This window comes from Rissa tridactyla, chromosome 9 (genome assembly GCF_028500815.1).
Source record: "Rissa tridactyla isolate bRisTri1 chromosome 9, bRisTri1.patW.cur.20221130, whole genome shotgun sequence".
Taxonomy (NCBI): Eukaryota; Metazoa; Chordata; class Aves; order Charadriiformes; family Laridae; genus Rissa; species Rissa tridactyla.
The window spans coordinates 36,995,824-37,023,254 of record NC_071474.1 but is presented as its reverse complement, the minus strand read 5'-3'; the positions used below and the strand labels follow the sequence as shown (position 1 = coordinate 37,023,254).

The 27,431-nt window shown below is 35.8% G+C and overlaps 1 protein-coding gene across 6 annotated transcripts in view; it reads right to left on the bottom strand.

Annotated features, from left to right (window-relative positions):
• The window catches only part of TENM1 (teneurin transmembrane protein 1), a 942,055-nt gene that overhangs the window by 721,510 nt on the left and 193,114 nt on the right, over positions 1–27,431 (bottom strand). For 4 of the 6 annotated variants that reach the window (XM_054214857.1, XM_054214863.1, XM_054214865.1 and 1 more), the window contains exon 2: positions 24,814–24,910. The gene's annotated coding sequence lies outside the window, so the exon portion shown is untranslated. The remainder of the gene's footprint in view (positions 1–24,813; positions 24,911–27,431) is intronic. The other 2 variants (XM_054214860.1, XM_054214859.1) reach the window with 1 other exon arrangement.

Genomic DNA, 27,431 nt, shown 5'->3' with positions numbered 1-27,431 from the left:
GAATATACAGACTGTGTGGAATTAGCCTATGATCAAGCCACAATATCTGTCAGAAACCCTGAAGGGTTTTTCAGCACCTGAAGGTCGTCAGGCCGTCACATTGCCAAGGTCCCAACATGGTCCGGTTAACTAAACTCCCCGAAAGAAGATGCTTCCACTTCTCCCAGTTCCCTGCTGCTCTCCTGACTGCAATGCTCTCTCCTGGTGCTCTGTTACTCATTGACAAGGAATAGCAAAACAAAATCACAAACTCATAGCAGCAGATGCAACAAGCTGCCAGTCACTCTTGAGCCAATGCATCAACACACACATTTAAGCCCAGCATCAATATCCTTAATGATCACATTTGCAGTATGAGTGGGTGACTCAACAGCACCAGCTCAGAAGGCAAGGTCTAGTGCAGAAGCAGGACGTCTGAAAATGAGGGAGGGAAACCCAGTGAGTTTAGAAAGCTTCTGTTAGTCCAGGCTTCTTCCTTAGAGATAAATGTCTGTTTGGAAGGGAACATGACAGCTTTTTTTCTAAGATTTACACAGTAAGAATACTCCAACCTTTCAAGTACAAGATTTCTTCGTATAAAAGTGTTCTATTTAGTTTTTTAAATTATATGGGTAGTTTATGTTTATGGTCATAATAATTTCATTGCCACGTTCCCAGTACAAGCTCTTTCAGCAAATATATATTTCTCTATTTCTATGTATTTATAGAGATATTATAAATATAGTATTAAAATGTCTATATTTATATAGAATATTCTATATTTCTATAGATTATACAGAATATATGATTTTTATATATATATACATGAAAGTTAGTAAAACTGAAAAGCTGATACACTTCATAAAACCAACAGTATGCATATTAAACTGACACTTATCTTACCTTTTCTAAAAAAAAAGAAAAGAAAAAAAACAAACAAGCCACCCCCCACTCCCCCCAAAAAAACCCCAAACCAACCCAGACAAAAAAACCCCAAACATTAAAATGCAAGCAGAATAATTTAGTATCTGTAAGGTTTACTGCATGGTGGGGACATTAGTTCACAGTTTCAGATAATCTACTTTGGTAGATAAACTGTCCTTTTGTCATTTAAAATTTATAACAAAATGCTCTTCTTGCTCACTGGCCACGCAGGATGCTTTAACTATTCTAACACCTTGGCTACTGAATTTTTAATGAAAAAGACAGCAAAGACAGCTGTCAGTGCTTCACACGCTATGAATGAAGAAGTTGTGATTTTAGTTCTGTTACTGACTTGCTCAGTAACTTCCCCAACTAGCTTCTTTTTATCTTTTTATCTTAGTTTCTACAGTCAGATTTGGGGGTTATTTTATCATTTTATCTCATGACAATGTCATAAGGTTTAATGAAATAAGAATTGTAAAATGTTTTAAGACTGTTGGATGAAAAACACTGCACAACCATAAACACCACATGCATAGATAAGCTGAGTATCAGCATGTGACACTCCCATCCTTAGCATCTGCTATGTTGAAGCCAGACCAGCAGTACTATCGCAACACTCCTCTGTCGCTGCAAGGATCATTCTTAACTGGTGTAGAAAGAAAGCGTTTCATGGATTTTTTTGAGTTCCTCTTTCTTTTCATGTACAATGCAACTATAATAATACTCTAAAATACTGATAGTCTAAAATGGGATAAGCATCTCAAAAAATTAAGGACTGGCTTATAGTCATCTGCTCTGAGATAGTATGATTCAGAATTACATAAATCTAGTAACTGTGGAGAGATAGATAGCCCTCTAATCCTGCACTGGAAAATAACCCCAAACAAAAACCCCAACATTATTGTCATTAATAAGATCAGAAGCAAATTCATATGTTGCTCATGATTTGAATATTTGAAAACCAGACTAGTGGCAGTTCAGAGAAGCCAATGACTTCCTTTCATTTCTCTCTCACAACATTTCCTGTTGAATTATGTGACTTCCTGCGTTGTTTCGTGTTACAAGAAACAGTGGTCACCTAGCCTGATAATGCTTCCTCATCCCTGCAGATTACACTGGTTTACACAGGATTTACACAGCCTAAAAAGGAAGAGATGAGAACACTGAAATACTTTCTAAATGGCATTTTTTCCTTTTCTATAAATGTAGTTCTTTGACTATGTATATCATACAACAACAAATACATTTATAGATTCCAAAGTAATGTTCAGTATAATATTTTTTAACTGAAAAAAACAAAGGAGAACAGCAAAACACTAACTCTCAAATATTTTGAATTGTCAGACATCAGCAAAGATGGAAACATTTTCTCACTCATTTTTTAAAGTGTCAAACTTTTTGACTTTTTTTGACTTGTATGGCTGATAAAATGGTAAGTGCTGCATCTTATATATATCTCTGCATTTAGTTACAGAACAGCTGTCAAAGTCTCTATGCAGCCCTGAAAAGGTGATGAAATCCCACTTTTTGAAATGACCATTTGTTGCAAAAGACACTTCAACATTTTCTCTTTTCCTCTATATGAAAGTCATTGTTGAGATGCCAGATATAAATAGACTTTGCTTTGTACACTAGGTGCTTTTCTCTCATCCTTTCTTCTTCCCTGTGATTCTGCCCATTGAATAAGCACTTTGCTGAAGCAATTCAAGAGGTGCAGTGAAATCAAACATTCTCCCGTCTCTCTATTTCTTTTAAAAACAACAAGAGCTGGCTACGTTTTTTTAATATATTTCCATCTGCTGTGGTAAGCCACCAATTTTTTCAAATATTTTCCTGTGTTACAGCTGATTGACTTGATTTTGGAGGTTTCAAGTGGGAGTGTGGGGAGCGGGGTTACTTTATTATTCTTTTATTCCTCTAAAAGTCAGTTAATGCTAAAATTACATTTTTTACTTAAAAAAGAAAAATGTCTCCCACTTACCCTGAGAACAGTAGAAATCACCTAAGTTAGAGATGTGCTGCTGCACTAACCTTCCATCAAAGAGGATAGAAGACAGCAAATAACCACTCACACACACAGTTACGTCCTCTAAAATTGTAAGAGCTTAAGCTAAATATCTGCATTGAGAGAACATCAGTGTTTAGAATATTCATAGTTATGATAACGCTATTTAAAAAGATTCCCCAGTAGCAAGACATAAAAACATATGACAGCTCCTGATACATTGCTGGCTGTAAAACAACTTTGATCACAACCCCTAGTATGTTTCCCACATAATATGATTTGGAAAACTGATAAGCACACTTGAACTAGTACACATTTACATCATTGAATAGTTAATGTTAAAAACTAGGAGAGGCAAATCTTAGGTAAGAAAATTCATATGACATTAAACACTGTTAGACAAAAAGTAAATTTTATACCTGATAGTTGTTTTTTCTTGTTCTGTTTATTAGAGACATTAAAAGCACACCACTACAAGATGAATAAATAAAATTTCAGTTCATGTGAAGTTTAAGATCAGAGTAATCATCAGAAGATTTTTTTTTTCCAAAAGTAATTATTTTTTAGAAATAAATTTTCTCTTATTTTCCCATTTACTAGAAGATTAGAATGTTCTTGCCTTCAGTGGTTGATGTTTCCCTACCTCCACAAGCAGCAGTCATCAATTGATATCCATTCTCTTGCTTATTTCTACCAAACTATAGTATGATATGGAGGAGTAAAACTCCCAGAGTACATCTTTTGCTTTGGCAGTACAAGCTACGTTTTATGCACATGAAAACTGTATAAAGAGATCTCTTACGGTCATACACTCCTGTGCTCTCAATTAGGCTGCATCCTGTTCCTCAGTTAGCCTAGATATCTGCCTACTGGACCTCTTTCAAGCTGGGGTATTGGGAACAGAGACGTAGCATCTAAATGTGTTTATGTGATGTCTCCTCCTCCTGTAAATTCCTTTTTCCAAGACATGTACGCTCAGTCTCTGTGCTTTTCCGAATTTCTTTCTGTAGCCCACTTACGTCTCCTTACTCATCACCTTCTTACACAATTTCTGCCTCCATTTAACATAAAATATACTTGCTAGCTGCATCCTTCTCATATTCTTCATTTTATGTCACGCACACACTAAGTTGAACAAAAAGTTTATTGTTGCAAGTAAGATCAGCCAGATATAGGGCAAATCTTTTGGAAGAGAGATTCTCCTAGGTCTTGTAGACTTTGCAGAAATGTTTGTGGCATATTTTATGAATGCATGTAGGTGAGAACACTTTAGAGTTTTCTATACCTTCTGCAGAATTGTACCTGTTGCATTCTTAACTTTCTGGGATTCATTTTCAGACTATGAAAATTGTTATGTTTATGCCAGTAAATAAACCATGCTGATTTATATAAACTGATGAACCAGCTTTTATCACCTCCTCAGTGGAGTCTTCATCTCTATTACAAAGATGCTATTACTAATAGATTTTCCCATAAGAGAGTTTTTAGTTTGTTCTGTAAAAGTGTTATTATTAATAATGCTATTACATTCAGTATGAGAACACATAACAATCTAACATTCAGCATTTCTCAGCTTCTATATGGAGCTAGATGCTAAGATTAACAAAGAAATGTTTCCCAAAAATATAAAAAATGCATCCTACATATAAGATTTTAGCCAAGACTTAGAAAAAGGAGAATGGATTCATTGTTTTGACTTCTTTTTTTCTTGATTGTTTTGGATGCTGGCCAAAACACTGAAAGAACAACTCTTGAGTCTCTCAGACATGTTAAAAGTTGTTCAGCATAAATTTCTAGGACTAGGATCAATGTTTGAAACAGCCAACACTGCTAGCGGCATTGTGAATAAGTTGAAAACATGACATTTTGGGTTTTGAAAATATGTTTTTTTACACAAGAGACATGTATATTGTGGTATATTTATGTACTACTCCTTTCTTATGTCATTTTGGGATCTCAGACCAAGACCTCCATTTTCTAGAGATGAAAAAATGAAATAAAATCGAAGCATGATGTGGGTGGGTGCAGGCATATTACAAGAAACTCAAAGTTACATTTCAGTTGTTGAATTCAGAAGCTAAGGTACTCGTGTTCTGATGCTCAGCTCCACACTGAGGAATAAACTTCACGTTTTAACAAAAACAAAAAAACAAAAAAAAACCAACAAAAACCAGTTGGATATTTCTCTAGATTGACTCTCAGTAAAAGAATATATTTTAAACAACAAATTTGATGCTATTCTTCATTATACTTATGCCATTTATACTAAAAAGCCAAAAAAGTAGATAATTCACTGCAGGATTACCACACTTCACAAGTGAGTCTATTATTTTTCAGGAATAATTGTGCTTGCTCTCTTCTGCCCCCATCACCCCATTCAACTATGTCTCCTATGACCACTCAACGCTACATTCTGGTATATTATCTGAGGAACAAAAATACTTTATCTGGGCTTACTGCTTTTATTCAACACCCAGAACAATCTACGTCTGTTCCTTTAATCTCCTTTGGATGTGAAAAAATATGGTTATATAAATCTGTATAATCCTGAGGGGAGGATAGCATATAAAGAGTTTACTGGCATTAGGATTAAGTCTAGTGTATTACAGGGCAATCTTTAATCTCCTAAAATCTACCTCACAATTCCAAGCTGTTTTGTGCTAGTAGATGAAGCTTTGGAAATAGGACACAGCTGGCAACAGTGATAGAAAGAAACACTTAGAAAAGAAAATAAAAAGAAAGAAAAGAAACAATTGGTGAAACTGTTAATGAGCTGATTTAATGCAGTGATTTGTACACTGTTTTGGGGTTTTTTTTATTAATTTAGAAATGGCAGAAGTTGGAAGAAGTCCTTGTAACAGAAATTATGAGGAAACAGAATCACCAAAGCTTGTAACCAAGGAAGCTACAAATATGGACCAAAACCAGCCTAAAAATATCATACAAGATGCAAGAGTCTTGCTTAGGTTTGAGATTCATTGATCCAAATGAATATAACAAATGTGTCTTACGTAACCAAGAAAAAAAAACCAAACACCTCATGCTGAAGTAGACTTTCCATTCTCTTCTGATAAAACTGTATGGAATGAAACCAGTGCTGAAGCCATGTATTACTTGAGGGAAAAATGTAGAAAAAGGCTATTATTAGGCATATTTCTAACGAATGCCACAGTTCTACTATTTGGACTTGTGATTTCCTGGTCAAATAGTTTTCTGTTGAGCTACGTATGGCCTTTGCTGAGTTTAAAGATGCAGAAGGCCAGAAGCAACGTAGCTCAGCAACTAATGCACAGGCCTGACTGGGAGAGATACTGAAGCCCTGATTCCTACCTCTGCAACCTCAGCCGAATCATTTCATCTGCCTAAATCTTGGTTTCCTTTGGCACTGCTGTGTTTTCAGGAAAGCATGTATAATTACAACACAATGCAAACATTTGTTTAAGGGCTATTGTGACCAATGGTATTTAAATATTTGATTATATAATAAACTAATTAGGATCTTAGATAGTAAACACAGATTACATGCTCATGCTGTATCTGGAAAAGAGAATTCCCTTGCTCCTCCTTCTGTGATCGAAATCCCTAAGCACAGGATCACACTTTTAAACAAAAGATAATTAAATAGATTCTTCCCCTCTGCTCTGAAGTGATACTCAAATTCTGGACCTGAAACTGCTGTTTTGAAAAGTTATAAGTCTGAGTGCAGTAAATTGTTAGACATCAGCACAAACTTAAGTATCTACCTGGGAAACTGTCAGTGTGATTTTTTGTTTGTTTGTTTGTTTTTGGTTTTGTTTTTGGTTTGGGGTTTTGTTTTGTTTTTTTCAAAAAAAAGGAGATGCATACTTTTCCATATTTGGGATTGTTCCATCTGCCTTTGTCAAGCTTTAAATATACTAGAGCTTGTTAAGGCCTAAATATGAGCCATAATACAGAGAATTATGTTTATCTGATAAAGTTATGCAAGTAATTCTGCACATAACTGATACTCATCAGTATTTCAACTGTTAGGCAAGTTAAGTTTTAAGCATTTCCAGCACTGAAGAGAAGTATTCTCAGAAAGCAATCATGGTATTGCAGAATCTAGAAGATAGTAAAATAATAGCATTTCTTTCTTATTTAGTATTTCATATTTCCAAAGCACTACACAATCATGAACAAATTAATCTAAGGCTTACATTGAATTTTACTGATAAGGACATTAAAAGCCTTTCGCAAATGTTTAATTGAAATAACTGCCACACATTAATTCCAAGCAACTTGTTTTAGTAACATCGAGATTTAGCAAACACCTAATGAGAATGAACTCAGTATGCCCCAGTGCACAGAATCCTGTGTGTGCTCTTCTTGAGCCTCAGCTAGCAAGAAATTGCTTTGAAATTACATCTTAGAAGCAAACAAGGGGCACAATAAGAATAGAAATAACCTAATGATACACTGTGCCATAGAGCATGAGCAGAAGCCATAGTTTTTAAAGTTGTCTTTTAGCTGAAAGCAATTTTCCAGGGAGAAAAAAAAATTCACTTTGTCCTTTCAGTAGTTCTGAATTTGAATCCCAAACCCAAAGTTTTGCCCTCTCTAAAGCAAGAGTAACTGTCACATATTTTTTCCCCTCCAGGACAGTAAGCTAATTCTAATAACTGAGTAAAACCTGGCAGAGGATGCACTGTCATGAACCCAAAGGTTTTCTCAGAAAACTATGTTTCAAGGAAAAGCACCATTGCTTCCTCTTTTGCATTCTGCTGTCTCCGGATAGGAATCTGAATCCTTTGGGTTCCCCACTAAACACCACTGTCATTAAAAAAAAAAAAAAAAAAAAAAAAAAAAAAAGAAAAAATAATATTTGATTTTCTGTTCTTGCACATTCATTTTTGAACAAAGTGTCTGGCATTTGACCAATTGGTCTTTTTCCCCAGTAAAGGTAATACATAACAAAGAGGGTGTGATTCTTCACATCCAATTATGCACACCTCAAGTCACTTTTATATTGGATGATTTTCGACACATTTCAACCATTAGGATACTCCTTTTCCCAGCGAAGTACAAAACTGATGTGTTTCTGAAATCAATATCACTATGGATATTTCAATAGAAAAGGGGACAAATAAAAAAATAAATATCTAAATATACCAAGAAAAATGGCCATTAAAATAGAAAGAGGGTAGGATGGAAGAGCGTTGTCTTACCAGTGGAGGATGTCCTGCTGTTGCAAACTTGGAAGTGCTTTTCAGATCCACCCATTTAAGTTTAGCCTACCTGAGCAACATTTTGCTGAATCTCTACCACATTCTCTGAACTATGTTTTTTGCATATCTTGCTTCAGGGTAACATCTTTACTTTCATATTAAAAACAAAACGAAACAAAATATTTCAACAAGGCATTTTTATATATGTAGATAACATGCTGAATTTCAATGACATCAATTCTCCTTGATCAAACATACAGAAACGATAAAACGAGCATGCTAAGAAGAGGGGGGAAAAAAGTGAAACTGCTTAGGCAGTAAGTAGGTGGCAGTCCATAAAGAAATAAAGCTAGACATGGACTAGCTTATTCCAATATACCGGCCTTTAATATTTGATAAATTTTTGTTATAAGTTAATTGAATGAGTGTTATTTTACTCATTTACTAAAGAAAAGCTATGCACACTATGTATATCAGTCTGTGCTCAGACCATCAGTGAAAATATAGACATATAACCAAATTTATTCACTTTCAGGGCCTACAGGAAAAAGAAAAAAAAAGTATACAGTGTTCAGTCAAAGTCTGACTGGATGGATTTTCTGCAGGCCTTTCTAAATCCTTTCCAATTTCCACAAAACCAGAACATAAGTACTTACTTTCATGCCCTGGCAAAATAAAAACGATACCTAACATAACAGCAGAACGTACTAGGCCGATGTGAAATGGATTAATTTGTCTCAGTAGATATACAAATGCAAACATTTGCCTTAGTTCTAGAGACATGAACATTAAAGTTACTCTGCCTTGCATTATGTTAATAATTTCTATGCCAAATTAAGTCAAAGAAAGTATTTGTCACCAACTCCAATGGGACTCCAATTCCTTTAATATATTTAGCATATATAAAATGGACTGATTTCACTAAACAGAGTTCTTGAATCCATAACGAGTAATTTTATTTTCAGCATTTTTATGAAAGGAGAAAAAGAAAAAACCCGCATAATATGTATGCATATTCATAAAACACTAACACAGGAGAATTAAACTGCATAAAATGTGAACAAAATGTTGAATTGTGGGGTGGGGTTAAAGCAACTTCACATTAGTGAAATATCCTATGGTGGCTTTCATTATTGATTCTCTGTCAACATTATGTTAGTACTTTTCTAAATTAGTTCTGTGACTTGAACTTGAAAAGATCATGATGCAGAGTCCACAGGTTCATTCTAATTGCTGTTTTTCCTGGTGGACTGCACCACGCCAACCTGTCACTCATCAAGACCATTTCTCTGTGAACAGACTTAATTAAACACCTCAAATCCAATATCTTCGATCCTTTCCACTATTAAAAAAACTGAACTCACTGCATCAGCTATGAAGAGTTTTCTAAAGAAAAAAACTCCTTAACATACTTATTGGCATTATTCTCTACTGTTGAAGAAATGGAGAATTCAAAACCAAAAAGATTAATTAGGAACAGAAAATAAAGTAGTTCTAGAGACAACAAAGAATTTGTTAACTCCTAAATATTCAGTGGAAGATTAAAGAACGATTCACAGCCCCTACACATCTCTTACTTTTTTTTTCTCTCCTTCAAAGAAGATCTTCAATATGCAGTGCAGACTTGACTTGAATATAAATTTTAAGTTATCTTCCTTCAGATTTAAACAGGTAATTGCATTATTTTCTATTAAAGAGTAAGGATTTTCAGCATCCTTTTTCATGATTCAAATATCTGGCACATTGGTAGAAATGGCTATAAAGTGATAAACACTTCAAATGTAACTGTTCAGTTTCAGGAGAATGATTCACAAAGGTGCTTTTGCTTTCCAGTCTTAACAAACATTCTTGCAATGTAGGCTTTATTTATTAAATTGTTTTCAAATTACATTTACTCATGTCTAGTTTTAGAATTGCATTTGCAAAGTCTTTTGCATTTTGAAAAAGATCAAATCTCAGATTATTCTGCAATTGATGGGTATTCACTGCACCATCAACAAGTACACAAAGTCTTCAATGTAAATTGCTGAGAATTATAATTTCAAAGCATTTCTTTATAATTAATTAATTAATAATTAATATCTCCTACATTAGGAAATAAGTTATTTTGTGTTCTAGAAAATGCTGTTTCCGTAAGTGCTTTTATGAAATAAAATTACTGGTTATAGCTGGTTTTATTATTTCAAGGTCCTTAATGCCTGGTATGCTAATTATCTCTTCTTGCTCTCAGCTACATATTTTCCAGATTTTCTGTTCTCCTGCGCAAAGGAGACCTGGTCTCTGCTGCCATGTCTGAAGAGGAGTTCCTACATGACAGATACTTAACTGCCTAAGTAGTATTTTACTTACTTACTCTAAGTAAGGCTGGACTAACATGCACTAAATAAATATTCAGCCCAACCTCTAAATTTGGACTGTACTATGAAAACATTTGTGCATTCATACCCTTCCCAAGAATAGTGATAGACAAGTTTGATTAGCTTGTTATTTTATTGCTATATCCATTTGGAGTTTGGGGACATAAAGTTAGTATTATAAGGACATTTAAAGAAGACATGCACTGAGGTTTCAGAATTACTTTGAGCTCCTAAAGCAGTGCTCAGATATTGCTACAATGGGTTCTGTCATTAGAATTTAGATCCTTCATGCTGTAAAATCCTAAAGGCTTTTTTTCATGTTTGGTGCAACAAAAAATGTAACCCACAAGCCACCTTAAAATACAATAGTAATCAGTCTAGGAAAAACAAACATTCAAAACAGTGAGTGCATCTAATCTGTGTAATGCCATGCTTGATACTTCTCTTCCACTGAGTTCTCTTCGACCTTCAAGAAATGTAAAGTAACATGGCAGTGTCAAAAAAAGCAAACTAATTGATCTCTGGTGCCAGGACAGCCAGACTCATCCCTGTGTCATTTCTAGGGCAGAGAAGAGGCATTTCCTTTAATGCTCAATAACATATTGTATCTCTATAGCTGCAATAACACCTGCCTCATACAAATGCACGTCTTAGCTCTTTATCACACTAGTAAGTCTTTCTGCATATAAAAGTTTTATTAACTCTACATGCCATGGGAATTGAAAAAAAAAAAAAAAAAAACAAAAAACAACACAAAAAACAAACCCCAAAATGCCCCGACTAAGTAAACTGGTTGTTTTCAGTACAATCTTTTGTATGAATGAAAGACACTCCCTGGAGTAAGGAAGCACAAGTGCCTGAATTAGTCAAGATTCAAAGTACTATCATAGGTGATGGTTTTGCTGCACGCATGCAAGACAGTTTATCTAGTATTGAGAGAGACTGGACATTCACATGTTTCAGATATGCTCTCTTGGCACAAAGACAGATTTGTGAACCTGAAGACTAAAAATATCTATGCTGAAAGTATCAGTCTGTTCTCTCTTGCGGTGACTATCACTCTTACTATTCATTTCTCCCATTCTTTAAATTCTGCTTTACATCACACCTATGTACATCTGAGCAGCATCACCGATATAAATGGAGTTACTCAGTATTCAGCATGATATGCTTGGCAACAGTGTTTTATTTTTCCTAACTGTTCTGGCTTCCAAACATCAGTTCTCATTTTAGGGGAAGCATAATAAAGAGAAAGCAGAATTGTAAAAGTTTTATCTGCTTAATAAGACTCTAACTTACAAGCCAAGTAGGTATGATGACAGTACTGCCATCCTGCATAATGATAATAAGAAAACTATTAAAAAATGCCCCAAGTCAGACCTCTTTTCCATCTGGCCCACTATTCTGTCTCTGACATGTTCAACGGGTGAAGCTATTTACAGGCAGCACAGGAGCCTGGATGCTTTCTCTGGTCCACTCCCCTTATACTTCCCCAGAGTCCACAGCTGTAGTACAAGGGATATTAGTGGGTACGACCTGTCCCAGTGCTTTCAGCACACTTTTATAGACCCGCTGTTTGTGAATTTGTCCAAACCCTTTCTGGACCTGCTGGTCCTGTCTGCATTCACAATCTTCAGTGGTAGCAAATTCTAGAAGTTCCCTACCCCCTGTGCCTTGTGCGGAGGGATCTGGTGAACAGCTTTTCCACCATATTCAGCTTATTTACTGCTTCACAATTTTGTAAACTTTAGCTCATTACCTCCCCTTCCCCAGCAGCAGCTAAGTTTTTCAAGCATCTGACCCAATACGCTCCTGCCTTCAAACACATGCTTAACTACTCTGAGTTGGAACATGGGGGTCAGAGCATTGAAAAAGAGTGTTTATAAATAAAAAGGCCAACAAGTAGATTTAAGCCTAATTATTACCTATATTCAGGGATAAAAAAGAGAACATATAAAAACCAGCCAAACACTGTATTGGTTTATTATTTGTACTCATTATAACTCCTGTTATGCCAGTGTTACTGCTTTACAGACATTCAGAGACATCCTGTCTTGCAAACAGAGGACACTTCCACATCACAGTTCAAATGGTGGTATTACAACTGGATTAGATATGGCCAAACTCTGAAGTAGGTAATTCATAACAAGAAGGATGTGGGTGACAACCCACCTAGCGAACACTGCAAAAAGGCTCAGGTAATTAGCATGTACTGAAGTCCAGTGATGCCTGGCAGTATGAATGGGAGCTAGTTTAGAGAGAGCCAAACAAAACTTGTGCTTTCAAGAGAAGATTTACTAATGTGATATTTTTTGTCCTCACACATTGCTGCCACAGTTGGTGCTCAACAATTACCACCTTTACCTTATAATTTCATACCTTTTAATCTCATCCTGACTCAAAAGATTTATCACTCCTGTTTCAGACTTAGCATTAATAACAAAAAGGCAGTATAATTTTTGAACATATCAAAACAGCAAAGACAGGAGGGTAAAATCAATCTATAGATAAAGATCAATTCAGTAAGTGGGTGGTCTCAAGCCCGCCAATCCAGTAATAAGTTCCAGTTCAGGATCTTTTGTTCTGTAATTGCACTTGGAAACTTTTTCTGGTTACCCAACTAAGTAGAGATCAATGTGTACAACAAGCACAACTTAAATGCCATAGTTTATGGTTTTAACAGGAGCAATAATTCCCACATTTAAGCTCTTTTGTCAACCAGAATAAGGACTGAGAGGTCAAGTTTCCTAAATCGCCTTGGGAACACTTCAGAGATGGCTTTCTCTGTAATAGTAAGGATGATTAGAAATAGATAAAAGCCATTCATTAAAACCTCATGATAAACTTTGCACATATATAAAATATTTAGTTTTCTCTTGAATTTGAGTCTGCTTCTACTATTAACAGCCATTATGGAAACTACGTACAAATGTAATTGAAGTAGAAATCTCTTTAGAGTACATTATACTTTAGTGTTTACTAAGCTTTTAAGTATCTTTAGACAATGAAATTTTTATGTGGAGAATGTAATAATTTCATATAGCCTTTTTAGAAGCATTTTTGTTCCTTTGCACAATTAAAAAAAATCATATTTATTTTACAGTATACTTTTCCTAAATTCCTAATGCATATGACAGAGATTTTTAGATTCAATAAACCAACGTAAAAAGGTGGCAGAAAGAGCCATGAAAAATACTGTAAATTCCATGTAATCTCAAAACATTCCCATTTCAGATTGCAATAATATTCATCTTTGTTATCTCTTATTATAAGAGCTACACAAACATAGCACAGTCAGACCTTGCTGTATTTCTTCCAATTGATTATTATATTACCCAGGGAGACCTTTCCAGTATCTGAAGGGGGCCTACAAGAAAGCTTCAGAGGGACTTTTTACAACGACATGTAGTGATAGGATGAGGTATAATGGCTTCAAGCTGGAAGAGGGTAGATTTAGATTAGATGTTAGGAAGAAATTCTTTACTGTGAGGGTGGTGAGGCACTGGCCCAGGTTGCCCAGAGAAGTTGTGGCTGCCCCATCCCTGGAGGTGTTCAAGGCCAGGCTGGATGGGGCTTTGAGCAGCCTGGTCTAGTGGGAGGTGTCCCTGCCCAGGGCAGGGGGTTGGAAGTAGATGATCTTTAAGGTCCCTTCCAACTCAAACCATTCTATGATTCTATGATTACCAAATTACCAACAGAGATTATTCCCTGTAAGTATGCAGCAGCAAAATGCATCTATTTTTTTCAAAATATTAGGCTTTTAGTCATTTATTCTTAAAACAAATACGAGAAGAAGGGTATTTATTTTTGTTAGATGTTTTACGAGTAAGTCTCTGTGTTATAGCAAGGCATAATCACACACAGAGAGTTTCATAAGAGAGGACTTTCTTGTGGCAGATATTTCCAACACTAGAAAGCAAAGTGCAGCAACTTCTACTACTTTACAAGTTATCAGAAGAATTAGTGACAAACTGTGTTGCTCTACAAACTGCAACCTTGTCTTAAAAACATTTTTAAATTACTGTAAATACATTTTTCTTTGTACACTGAAGTGGCACATTTATGTAGTTAAACTGCTATTTATAAAATGTCACACCATTCTTAATCCCCCTATCTTCAAAGTGTTAGGATTTAATCTGTACTGCAAATAGTACAGGTCAATTTTTTCTTCAGGATATGGCTACAAACAGTTTGAGGTTATGTGCTAAAACCCAGAATGTTTTGCTCTGTTTCCAAACAGTGTGAATTGACATAATTCTACTGGATACTGAGGTGGTTTTATCAGTAGTTAAGTGTTATAGGAGTCAAACATGGTTAAATTGAGAAAAGACTCTCATCTGCCATTTCTCAAGCAAGTCCTATATATAGTGTATTATTAGAAGGTACTTACTGGAAAAAAAAATTCAAACAGATACCATGTCTCTTGAATCAGAACATCATAAATAACTTTTTTCAAGACAAACTAAGCAAACTTGCAGTTAAATAAACTGTTGTTCTGACCTCTATATCAAAGAGTGACTGTACTTCAAAACAGAATCAACATGACTTTTTTCTTTTTTTTTTTAAACAGTCTTACCCCACAATCCACTAGAATTTTCTGACAAAAATCACTGAAAATAAACTGAGAACAGGGGAGAGGTGGCTAACATAGCTCCAATTTCCATGAAGTATTCAACTAGGGCCAGTCACCAAAGGGTCTTAAATTAAGCTGACATAAAATAAGAGGGAAGGTCCTCACAGGGATAACTAACTAAAAGAATGGAAACAAAGAGCTGCAATAAATGGTCAATTTTCTCAGTGAAGGGAAAGCACCAGTGGAATCCCACAGGAATCTTTACTGGGGCCTCAGCTGTTCAACACATTCAGGAACAATCAGGAAAAGAGAATGGAGAGGAGATTAAGTTTGCTGCTGAAGATGTTTTTCAGGGAAAGAAAAAAACCAAAAGTTGACTGCAAAAAAGAGTTGCAGAAAGAATCTGTGGCACTGAGTGATTGGGGATAAAATGGCAGATGATGTTCAAACTAGACAAATGTAAAGTAATGAACTCTGCAAAACAAAACCTCACATTTCTCACTTTATGTACCCAGGGATTGATTCTGAATCAGCTACTCCCAAAACTGAAAGATATCTTAGCTAAATAACAACCTTATGAACATATCAGTTCAGTAGCTTAGGAATTATTATTAAACAGAGGAAAACCTCAGAAAATGTAATGCTACTGGGTAAAGACAGTGTTGTGCCCACACCATGATTGTTATGTGGAATGAATTTTTCATCTGAGAAAAAGCATGTAGCAGAATTTCAAAAAAGGTTGACAAAAATTGTCAAAGGTAACCAAATAACTTGCACAGAAGGAAGATATTCACAGGCTAGGACTCCCAGTCTAAAAAAGCATCAACCAAGAGCCAGCTAAAAATCATGACAGGCATGGAGGAGGTGAAAGAAAAATTAACTGCCTCTTCCACAACAATAACAAGAAAGCCTCAAATACAAATTAGCAGCTGGAGGTCCAAAATTAAAAACCAGGCAGGCACTTCTTCACTTAATGCAAAGGTATCCGTGGAACTCCCTGACACAAGATATCGTGAATGCTAAAGACATACATGGGTTCACAAACTTGGGGAAATATTCATAAAAGAAAAATCTGACAGACTGTTAAAAAAACAAGATTATCCCCAATTTAAGTAGCCCTTTTTCCTCAGAAGCCAGGAGAGCGTTCATCACACTTACCACAATGTGTCTCCTTCTCATATGCATTTATTTTTAGCCCATGCCTGAGGTGTGATACTGACCTAGATGGGGCATTAATCAAACCTGTTATGAATATTTTGATAGGCTCTACAGACAGGATGCCAGTAGCCAGAACAGTCACCATGTTCATAAAGCACTGTAGTGCCACAATCCCAAGGGTACCAATTTCAAGCTCCTGTCTCAGTACGACTAATTTTGAGTATGCAATATTAACCAGGCAGTCTGTCTACCTTCAGCAATTCTCCTTAGCTTTTGTTTTAAAAAGACATTTCTAGAAACAAACATGTTTGTTTTAGAGGACAGATTTCCATTCTGGTGGCAAAAAGAATTTAAAATGAGAAGCACATAATAATACGCATTCTAATGTCATCAGTAGGTTCTAAAGTCCTTTATAAAGGAAAGGAAGATTAATAATCCATTCTGCAGATGAGAGGAATAAATAGCAGAGCAAGCTGTACATAAAATCAACCTCGTGCTGGTTCAGTGTTCTGTACATTGAGCAATGCAGTCTCCTAGGACATACAGGAAAACTTCAGTGAGAGTTAGAACAGGGATTTTATTCCATACATTATAATAAAAGGGGTTTTTCTTCATTGAAACTGATTTATCCTTCAGTCTTACCGCTAGTCTGAACTGCAAGAAAAGTGTCATAGAAGTCTGAAACGTATAAAATAGAAATAAAATTGTAGAAAAAAAAGACAGCTGCGTCTCAGTTCACTTATGCTGCTACGTATAATGAATTCAAAAGTTTTTAACAGTAATTTCTGGTAAATTTGAAGAAGTCCCTGTTCACAAAGATGTGGTTTGTTGTTTTTTTTCCTTCCCTCATAACTGTACTTTTATCTGTCTTGCAACTCTAGGAACAGAAAACAAAGGTTACAGTCTTACAAAACAAGTGTGTATTTGACCTTGAAGATTGAGTGAGCTACACATTCTGTATAGAGTGTTTAAAATCCTAGCAAATGAATTTTGGTTTTAAGAGTCCTCTGAACCACTATTCATGACCTAAAACTAAAACTTGCAAAACGGTTAACTGGTTTTATTTATTTTTTTAATTCAAGACAAAAACCACATAATTGCACTTAAGGTTTCAGGTTTTTTATCATAATGTTGAGAATTTAATGATCTATGAAAATATATCTTATGCAGTCTATTCTCTTTACTGAAAAAGGTTAGCATCTGAAGTTGAAAATTTTGAACAATGGGTGAGTGTTCCTCAGTAAATATGGAGTTATTTCTCCTCACCTCCCATGGCAAGATTAAAAAAACCAAAGACAACTATCCATACCCTCTGAAAAATTAGACGTGGTTTTCTAAAAAGGCCTGATAATGTTCTTCCTCTTTGGCTTAATGGTATTTTTCAAAGTGGCCAAAAAAGTCCAGCATAGTTCAGAGTAGGAAAAAAATCTCCCCATCAGTTTATGAATTATAACTCATTCTGTTTAGCATATCATTGGGTTTCGGCTCCAGGCAATAGCTCTTCTATTGTTTGTAGTAACATTTTTAGCTTCAGCTCCACTGATTTTACAACAGCATAATCAACAACTAGTATACTAAAAGACCTGAACAAAACATCACAAATTTTACATCAAAGTCATGTTAGGGACAACATAAAAGTAATGGAATATATAATGAGAAGTGAGCTGAATTTCAAATATTTCACACCCAAATGCCTTTGGCTACCCAGTGTACACCCCAATAGAACAGGCTAGTAGGAATAGTAGGATAATAGGCAATGAAATTCTACTGTAAGACCAGCATCTCCAAAGCAATAGCAAAAAGCTAACTTTGGGAGGTAAGCACAAACAAGAATAAAATAAGATGCCATAGCATTTCCTTCACTTTCTAAACAGCTGAAAAGGAAACTGTCAGGTAATCCTAACATGTAGGCTCATCAACATGCAGACTGTGCAGAGATCAGTCAAACCTCTCTAAGCCTTGGCCGCTGATCATCTCTGAGTTGTGATGATTCATTTTAAAGATCAAAGTGAACAGCTTCTTGAAGGAGCGCCAACTAAGTCCATTAACATTCCTCCTCCTGAGAATCTCTTTTTGTACAAAGCTCAAAATGCAGCCAAAGTCGTCATGCATTCAGATGATCAGCAGGTTAGAAATATATATGGCACTGAGATAATCATTTAGGGGTTACAAAGATAGGTATGGAAGGAAATGTATTCTGCGCTCATGTTAACACATTTAATATTGGAGAGGGATTCCAAACAGTTTGAAAACAGAAGATTATGCCAGAATTTTGCAGAGGAAGAGGAGTTTAAATGTAAGAGCTAACAGGAGTTTAAATTTTACATGCAAATCCTCATGAGAAATGATTCATAAGTGTACTCTACCTTTCTGTTGTTGCATTACCTTCATTGGCATTAATTTGTGTTTTCCCCTGATATCCAAGACTAAAAACTGACTGCAGGTAAAAGATTAGAAGGGACAGAATTAGAGTTCCTTTACTGGCATTAACCCTGCCCTCATTTATTTATGGGTGAAGCTTTGTGGTTTAACAAACACAGGCATTAGCAGGTTAATGAGTAGATACTCAAAGTTTTCTTGTGTGGTCTGACATTTGCTGTACAAAATTCAAATTGTGAGCTGAAGATGCAATAATTAATTTTGTCATAGGTTTTTCTAGAGCACTCATCATCTGGATTCTAGATTGGGGGGGTATTTTTTAAGGAAATTGAAACTTTAGATTCACTTCATTATCATCTGCCTCTTGATTACACAGAGTTAACTGAAGTATTGTCTTTTTAAAATTTTCCTAGTCAAATTAGCAATAAGGACTCACTCATTTTCGCTGTGAACTATTTTACTTTTCAAAGTAAGGATCGTGACACTTATTGAAGAAGAATATGATATTAATGAGAGTACTTTAACTTACGAAAGTAAAAATTTGTGGGATTTAAGTAATATAGCCAGCTGATTTGAGAGACCATCCAACATCTGAATTAATATCGGTGATAAATTATTTCACAGTAAAATTATTCGTACTCAGTAGGAAATTAAATTGTGATAATATGATAAAAGCGTTAAAGAAACAGATCTCTTATCTACGCCTACATATGTTGTATGAAATCACTGAGTAGTTATTTTTCATAGTGTTATCTATAACTTATTCTACTCTATACATGGAATGAAGTCATGTTGCTTATTTAGTACAAGTTACAGACTTCATTAACTTTATATTAAAAGTTAATACCCTATCCTACCCCCCTCAATAAGTGAATAGTGAAGGAGTGCTAGAACAGCTGCTCAGTGATAGCATTATCTGTAATAAGCAACTCTCTCTACCAAGATTCAGTTTTATAAATGTAGATTAATTCAGTTAAATGATTGTATAGTACAAACTAAGTATTGTTTGTAAACTAAGAATGAGTTTGCCGTTTTCTGTCTTAATCGGGGGTTTGGGACTGTATTATATAGAAATACAAGTTGGTCAGGAAGGTCAAATACATTATTAGTTACACCTTGACACAACAGGAAAAGGCTATAAATACAAAGTGAAAGTGAGAGATATGTGGGGGTTTTATCTCAGCTTGGTATTATGTTGTATAAATAATGTAGAAAGTTGAGATCCCAATCCAGTTATGTCAGATAAGCATATCTAAAGTGAACTGTCTATGGCATCGTGTATTACCATCGCACAGAAATGAATCACAGTGGAGATACCTAAGATGTTTCTTAGTGATCTTAGTATCTTCTAGTGATTATTATTGTACCTGCTGAATAACTTGTTTTTTTCTGCCAAATTCATGAAGAACTGCCTAAATTGGAGATCCAGTAAACTAACTAAAAGTGCACTTAAGTAAGTAACTACAGTCCTTCAAGTCTTAGCATGAAGCATAAGCATAAATGCAGACAAAAATCTCTTGCTGTTTCACAAACAGGTCCATCATTGCTAACAGACAGATAATCCTCCTTTTTCCAGGAAGGCAGAAAAACCAAGCAGGTCTTTGAGACTTTTTGCCAGCATTAAGATACTGAAATAGATATTCAAGGATGTTAAATGAGATGGCCATGTTAATTTTGGCCATGTCACTTGGCCAAAATTAACTGTCTGTCCCTCAAATTATCATAACTAACCTGTAAAAACAATTCACTGTTTTTCTTTAGAAACCTGTAAACAAAATAGAGAAAATGTGTGCAATGTCAGAACATTTTCTGCTCAGCCTCGGGAGACATGATTCTGAAGAACTAGAAATTGATTTAAAAGATAAAGTCCAGTATTCACACATTTCCAGGAAAAATAATGCCATATTCTGCCCTGTGCAAGTCTGTATATCGTAATTTAAAAAATCTTGTCTGTGTACACGAAATTAAGAAACATGCTCTGTACAAAATTGTCATTAAATAGATCTATAACGTAACTTTTCTTCAGTATAATTTTGCTAAAGAAAGAAACCCATTTAAAAGCAAAACTCACAAAGGACTGAAGGCAACGATATGGGAGTTTTTCTTGTGTTTCATAATTCAGGTGTTGGGTTAATGACATTTTTCTACTGAAGAAATAAGTAGAATTAACTTGGGATTTGGAAGAGGTGTAGAATAAAATTTTGTTTCAAAGGCCTGTTTTTCAGTCCTTGATATAACAATTTAACGTGGTCCTAGTCTTGTTATTTTCTTCCTAATAACTAAAGCACTCACTGAAAATGTGAAAGAGCATGAAGGACTTTTAGCTTAAGGCATCTGTTAGTCAATCAGTTTTGCTTTACTAGGTAAACAACACTCTCAATGTAAAAAAAAAAAAAAAAAGGAAAGCAAAAAGGTTTATTTCTATGTTATAAACACCTCTTGAGATAGGAAAGTCATCACTACAATTACATTTGACCTTTACTTCTTGAACTCCAGGGAAAATAATCACAATTCATAGAGTTAATTAAAAATACACAATGTGGCAGAAAATTGAAAACTGTTTGAAAATAAAGAGAGAAAATTTTATTTGGTAAGTAAAGCTCCAGGTGCAGCTGTTTCTCAGACAAATAGAATTTTTTAAAAAATCCCTGCTGTTATGATTATAGTAATAGCTATTATTCTGCAATTTCCCAAATTTTCCAGTCTCTTCATTACTATGGTATAACCCTACTGTTAAAATTACATCTGTTGATAAACTAGATGTTCCAGAGATTGGCCTGAAGTGTAAGTTGATATTTTGCAAATATGATAGTTTTTTCCTGATATTAAAATACAGGTATGTATATACACACATAAAGATACAGAGTTTGTGTATGTCCATCTTGAAATGTAACCATCAGGCTTAATGTAGACCCCAATGCAACACTGCTGATTTGATTTGATTTCTCTTAAGAGATTTAAAATATATTAGTAGAATTATCTATTTGCCCATATGGGGAGGTTTCTGATTCTTTTATAACATTGTTACTTTAGCATTCATTGCTCATAATAAAACAGACAGAAGAGCTACAGCCAAAGGGCTTAGTCAGAATTGGGATCTCAATAAGCTATTCACTAAATAAACCAGAGACAGTGCCTGTCAAGGAAATTTATAACTGCAGATTGCGTGCCTTATATCAAAGTGCAGCGTACTCATAGCACTCTAATAAGGAAGTAAACAACACTGAGGGTCAGATCAGAGGGCTGCAACATTCTGCTCTCTACAGGGAAAATAAGGGTTGAATTAAATCCTCTATTGGTAGTACTGCCACAGGTAGGGGTGTGTTTTACTCTTTAGACATACAGCTGTTCTGGAAAACCATTTCCCAGCTTATTGTCACAGAGGCCTCCTATTGATCACAGCAAAACAACACTGTGATTGATCCTTCTTGTCTGTAGTATTTCCAATATGCTCATAAACTAAAAGTCTGGGTACCATTTATGTGGAAGTTAATGGGACAGTATGCTTGAGCCTAGGTTACTCAATATACGTACAGTGTTATAGAACAGACTCCAGCCTCTTTAAGTCTACTCGTTTTACTGCAAAGGATCAGCAAACAACTTAAATAGTATTGCACATAAAAATATTACTTGATAAACCTATCACAATATATACACATCTCCATTGAATCATACTGATTTTATACCTTTTTCCATCCTGGCCTTAGGAGTATAGTAGCTGTCATATTTATCACCTCAGTGTTCAATGCCGTCTTCTGTTATTTCAAGTCTTACCTCCTTTTCTGTCAGGCTGTGTTCCAGATCCTATATTTATGCTTGCCCTTGAGCTTCACGGCAGCAACTGGGAGGCCTTTATTCCTCTTAAGACTGTAGCTCTCCTGCTGACACATGTTCTATGCAAACATGCAATCTTTTCTCTAAATAAAATCAGTCTTTGCCTGGCAGAGCTTACCACATTAGCATGTAACTCAAGAAGTGGGAAATTTAGCAAGGAATGGAGGACAGAAAAAAAAAGTAAAACTGATGCTTGGCAAGGCAATAGAATAAAGTTTGTACGTTATGTAGTCGGCACCAAAGCAACTGCTCTTGTACTTCTTGTGAAATCTGTGCTTAGTTCTCCGAAACTGTCTTTCTGTTACCACGAACCATTTTATTGAGAGTCATGAACTTTCTGACAGGTCTGCCACATCAAATGTTGATAGAAGACAGGACAAACCATCTTCATCAGCAGCGTAAGGCTGAACTCTTTCTCAGAGCTTCCACTTTTTGTGATAGCTTGGGCAACAAGGTTAGGAAAATTAATTTCACATCAAAAATGCCTCTTGTTAAGTGAAAGAAAGGAATATAGGAAAAAAAGAGTAAAAATTAGCTAATATTTGTCAATATTAATGATGAAGAGGACACAGAAAATTAAATGAAATAGTTATGGAAGTAGTATTATCTAGAATTTGTTCTGAAGGAATGACAATATATTTTTCTTAATGTTGCTGATGCCCTGCTTGTTGGATGTGTGTAGTGTGCTCATGCATCTACCTGCACTAATGCATACTTGAAACGTGAAAAAGCAACATCTAATACAAACCATAGGTACAGCACAGATATTATTTGAACAGGAAGGGGCAAGGCAGCCGTCACTTCATATAAGTTATGCAAAATTATATATGGCTTCAGGCCCTACCAATTAGCCAGTGAATGAGAGGCCCTTTAATTTCTTCCTCTCTATTCCTCAGAGATCCACCCTTGCAAACACACTTGAAGTAAAGAGAGTGTAGAAAATGAAGCCAAAGGAGGGAAAGATGAACTGTGTAGAGATAAAGAATAACACCGAAGTCAATATGGAGCAGAATTGTCCACAATTTTACCGTAAATTAATGTTTTTATTGAATGAAGCACTCCCTGTAATTTGAGGTCTGTTATTCCAACCACATACCAACTCTTGAAGAAGTTACAGAAATGACAGGAATTATGGTTGTACTCGATTCTTCCCTGAAGCAAACTCCTTCACTTTTAAAAATTAAATCTAGAGGCAAAAGAACACTTCTCCGTAGCACTAGTTTCATTTGGTTATTCACTTATTTCACCATGTCATTTTTTTTTAATCAGTAAAATCATATCTGTTCTAAAATAAAAGAAAATGCGAACACTGTCACAATCTGTTTTTCACAAACCAGATATGATGAGGACCCCAAATATTCCTGTTACCAAAGAATAAACTCTGGGAATTAGAATACAGTCTAAGTTTTTCTCTGCATCATTAAGTCAACTTGCAGAGACAATCCAGCTGTATTCTGCAGCACTGATGAACTTTCCAGGGAAAGTAATGTATATGAGTTTAGTATGTTAGTTTTTCTTGTAAAATAGAAACAGCAATCTGTTCGCCAAGCACAAACTATGATTCTCATAACAGACAGCTGTCCCAGTCCAAAAGAGGTTGCAGGGATGGACAGACAGAAAGGACAGAAGAACATCTAACGTGAAGAGTTCTCTTCCAGGGAGCAATGGGCAGTGCCTAGATGTGCATATGCCATTACTAAAATGGTTGTAAGAAGTGCCAACTGTAGAAATGACTAACGTTGGGTCAGAAAACACCCCTTTTATGGTACCTTCACTGTTTGGAAAACAATATTTGGAACTTAGAATAAAATCACAACGTGTATACTTTATCAGTAAGGAATCTCGAGCAGACTCCCAAACAGCGTAAGCAATGTTTCTATGAATGTTCAGTTAAATCCTGAACCTGAATTCTAGTCTTACTGTCTTCACACTGCTTATCTTGATTTTTAACAGACTTCTAGTTAAGGAGTCAGTTAAGAGGAATATTATAGCATTGGTGAATGTAAAAAAAAAAAAAGTATATCTGGAAAGTTAATAATTTTGCTTGTATTATAAACTCGCTTCTGAAAGAACAGTTGTTTCTTTGATGCAGAGAAACTTACTTGTTGACTTACAAGACTAATCCAGTTTACTCACAACAAATTTTGAGCAGAGTCTTTGCTCTTAATGAGCTGTATGCATACACATAATCTGCATATTAAGTATTATTCACAAGTAACGTTTTGAAATGTAGGTTCTATACAAATCAGCCTACAAGGAATAAAATATTGATTAAATATTTGTCTCTAGCAATTCACTGGTGTGGTTTTTTTATTAGTCATTACCTACATTTTTCCCAGACTTTAATCTGATACCATACCTGTGACAAAGGGAGTCATTCCAAAATGTTGCTGCAGTTGCTTCTTTTAAACTCACCTAATTATTAGTTCCAAACTTCTTCCCTTTCTGAAGACTCAAGGAAGTCTCTTCATCTCTTGCAAGCTCAGCTGAAGAGTGTGACAGAGCTACGCTGCTGGAAAGAAGACGACAGATGAAGACAATATTATTCGGATCTGAAAAAACTAAGTTGGACTTGCAACAGATGTGTTCAAAGCAGTCATTTTAAAAGTAAATGCAAGTCACCGTTCTAATACAATCACTTCAACATTAAACAGCATTGTTTAATCACAGCATTAATGGTATTTGTGACCCTCCAGATTCTGCAGTAACTTCCACTTCTGGATTGCCTTTCATGTTAAAAATACATGCTTTTTATAACAGTGAAATATAACAAATATTTAGTAAGAATAGAGAAGCAATGTATAAAAGTGGGGCACACTATAGATAAAGATTCTATAGCAGAAATCATTTTTTCACTGAGAAAATAACAAGAAAAAAAAAAAATCTGTTCTACGTTCTATCAGGCCAAATCTACTATAGCTCTGTGTGATTTACATCAGTGGAGCTGCAACATCAAAGTCCCCTTCTCTGGTACTTCATAACATGAACTGTGTCCATTAGTTAATAGAATTGGACTTGGCCTTAAGAAGCACCAGTTTATACAAATTTTGAAGGCTGAGACATTGTCTGGAAAGGAATTCTCTTGCATTAATATATTTATACAACACAGATTAACTCGGCTGCAAGATACTGAAAAATGAATAAAGGTAGTTATTAGCACATACTACTTGTCTAGGAATTGTGGATCAGTCTACTTTGCAATACCCTTCTACACAGGAAAAAAAAAATTAAAAATCAAGCTTTGTTTACATTTGTACCATTGTATAATTTTTTATTGGTTTCTTCATATGTATTAGAATACTCTATTCTTCATGCTATGAAAAGGAAATATATTCAGAACAGCTGCAAAACATTGCAAAGAATTATTGTCTTAAAGCTGGCACTGATTTCAATCAGATAGAACATTCTCTATTTCATCTAACAACCAGCATAGCTAAGGATCAGGAAAAAACCAACCAGGTAAACATTCCAAATGCATTACTTTATTTCAGCACCCCATTTTGGTGAAAAAATAGCACACATGTTCATATACATCAGAAAGCATACATAGTGATAAGTAGGGAAAATTAATTCAATAAACAGGATGCGGGAACTGTCACATTTGGTCATTTTAATTTAGATCAGCTTATTTGGCAGGAAGCTTTCACTAAGATGTCAAGTTGTAGCATGTGCTTTGCTGGTGACAACTGGAATACGTCAGGTACATGGACTGGCTTTTCCTCTCCTTAATTTCATTTAGTTCCACAAAAACAAAAACATTATCTGCTTGTTTTGCCAAATGACACTTGCCTTCTTGCCATTGAACGACAATTAAATTTCATTCACAGAAATAACATTTGAGTGTGTGCCCAATATAGATTGTTTCTTCCTGGATAAACTTTCATAAAATCATATAAAGAAAGCTATGGGTCTTGTATGAAGATTGTTCCCTATTGAGACTGTAGGACAGACCCTTAGACAATACAAGAGATGCAAAAACTAAACAAATACTGAAAGACACTTGTACCACAATTGCCTTTAGCAACCTAAATCTGACTCCTGTTTTAGTATGTCTTGTGGTCTTGCTTCCACTACAGGTGTTCACAGGTCCAGAAAATACAGAATTAAAACTGATTTTTCTCCAGCCAAGGAAATCTGGTAGCATCACTTCTTATAAAAAACGTGACAGAGGTGGCAAACCTTTAAAGGTCATCTAGTCCAACTCCCCTGCAGCAAGCAAGGACATCTTCAACTAGATCAAGTTGCTCAGACCCTGTCCAACCTTGCCTGGAATGTTTCCAGGGATGAGGCATCTACCACCTCTCTGGGCTCCACTGTTTCACCACCCTTATCACAAAAAAAATCTTCCTTAGATCTGATCTAAATCTGCCCTCTTTTATTTTAAAACCATTACCCCTTGCACTATTACAACTGGCCCTGATAAAAAGTTTGTCCCCATCTTTCCGGTAGGCCCGCTTGAGGTACTGGAAGGCCGCTATAAGGTCTCCCTGGAGCATTTTCTTCTCCAGGCTGAACAACCCCAGCTCTCTCAGCCTGTCTTCATAGCAGAGGTGCTCCAGCCCTCTGATCATTTCTGTGGCCTTTTGTGGCCTGTGGACCCGCTCCAACAGGTCCATGTCCTTCCTGTGCTGAGGGCTCCAGAGCTGGATGCAGCAGTCCAGGTGGAGTCTCACCAGAGCAGAGGGGCAGAATTACCTCCCTCACCCTGCTGGCCATGCTTCCTTTGATGCAGCCCAGGATATGGTTGGCATTCTGGGCAGCAAACGCACATTTCTGGCTCGTGTACAGCTTTTCATCCACTAGTACCCACAAGACCTTCTTGCTGGGGCTGCTCTCAATCCCTTCATCCTCCAGCCTGTAACAATGCTGGGAATTGCCCTAAACCAGGTGGAAGACCCTGCATTTGGCCTTGCTGAACCTCATGAAGGTCACATGGGCCCAGTTCTCAAGCCTGTCCAGGTCCCTTTGGATGACATCCCATCCCTCAGGCGTGTCAACCGTGTCACTCAGCTCAGTGTCATCTGCAAACTTGC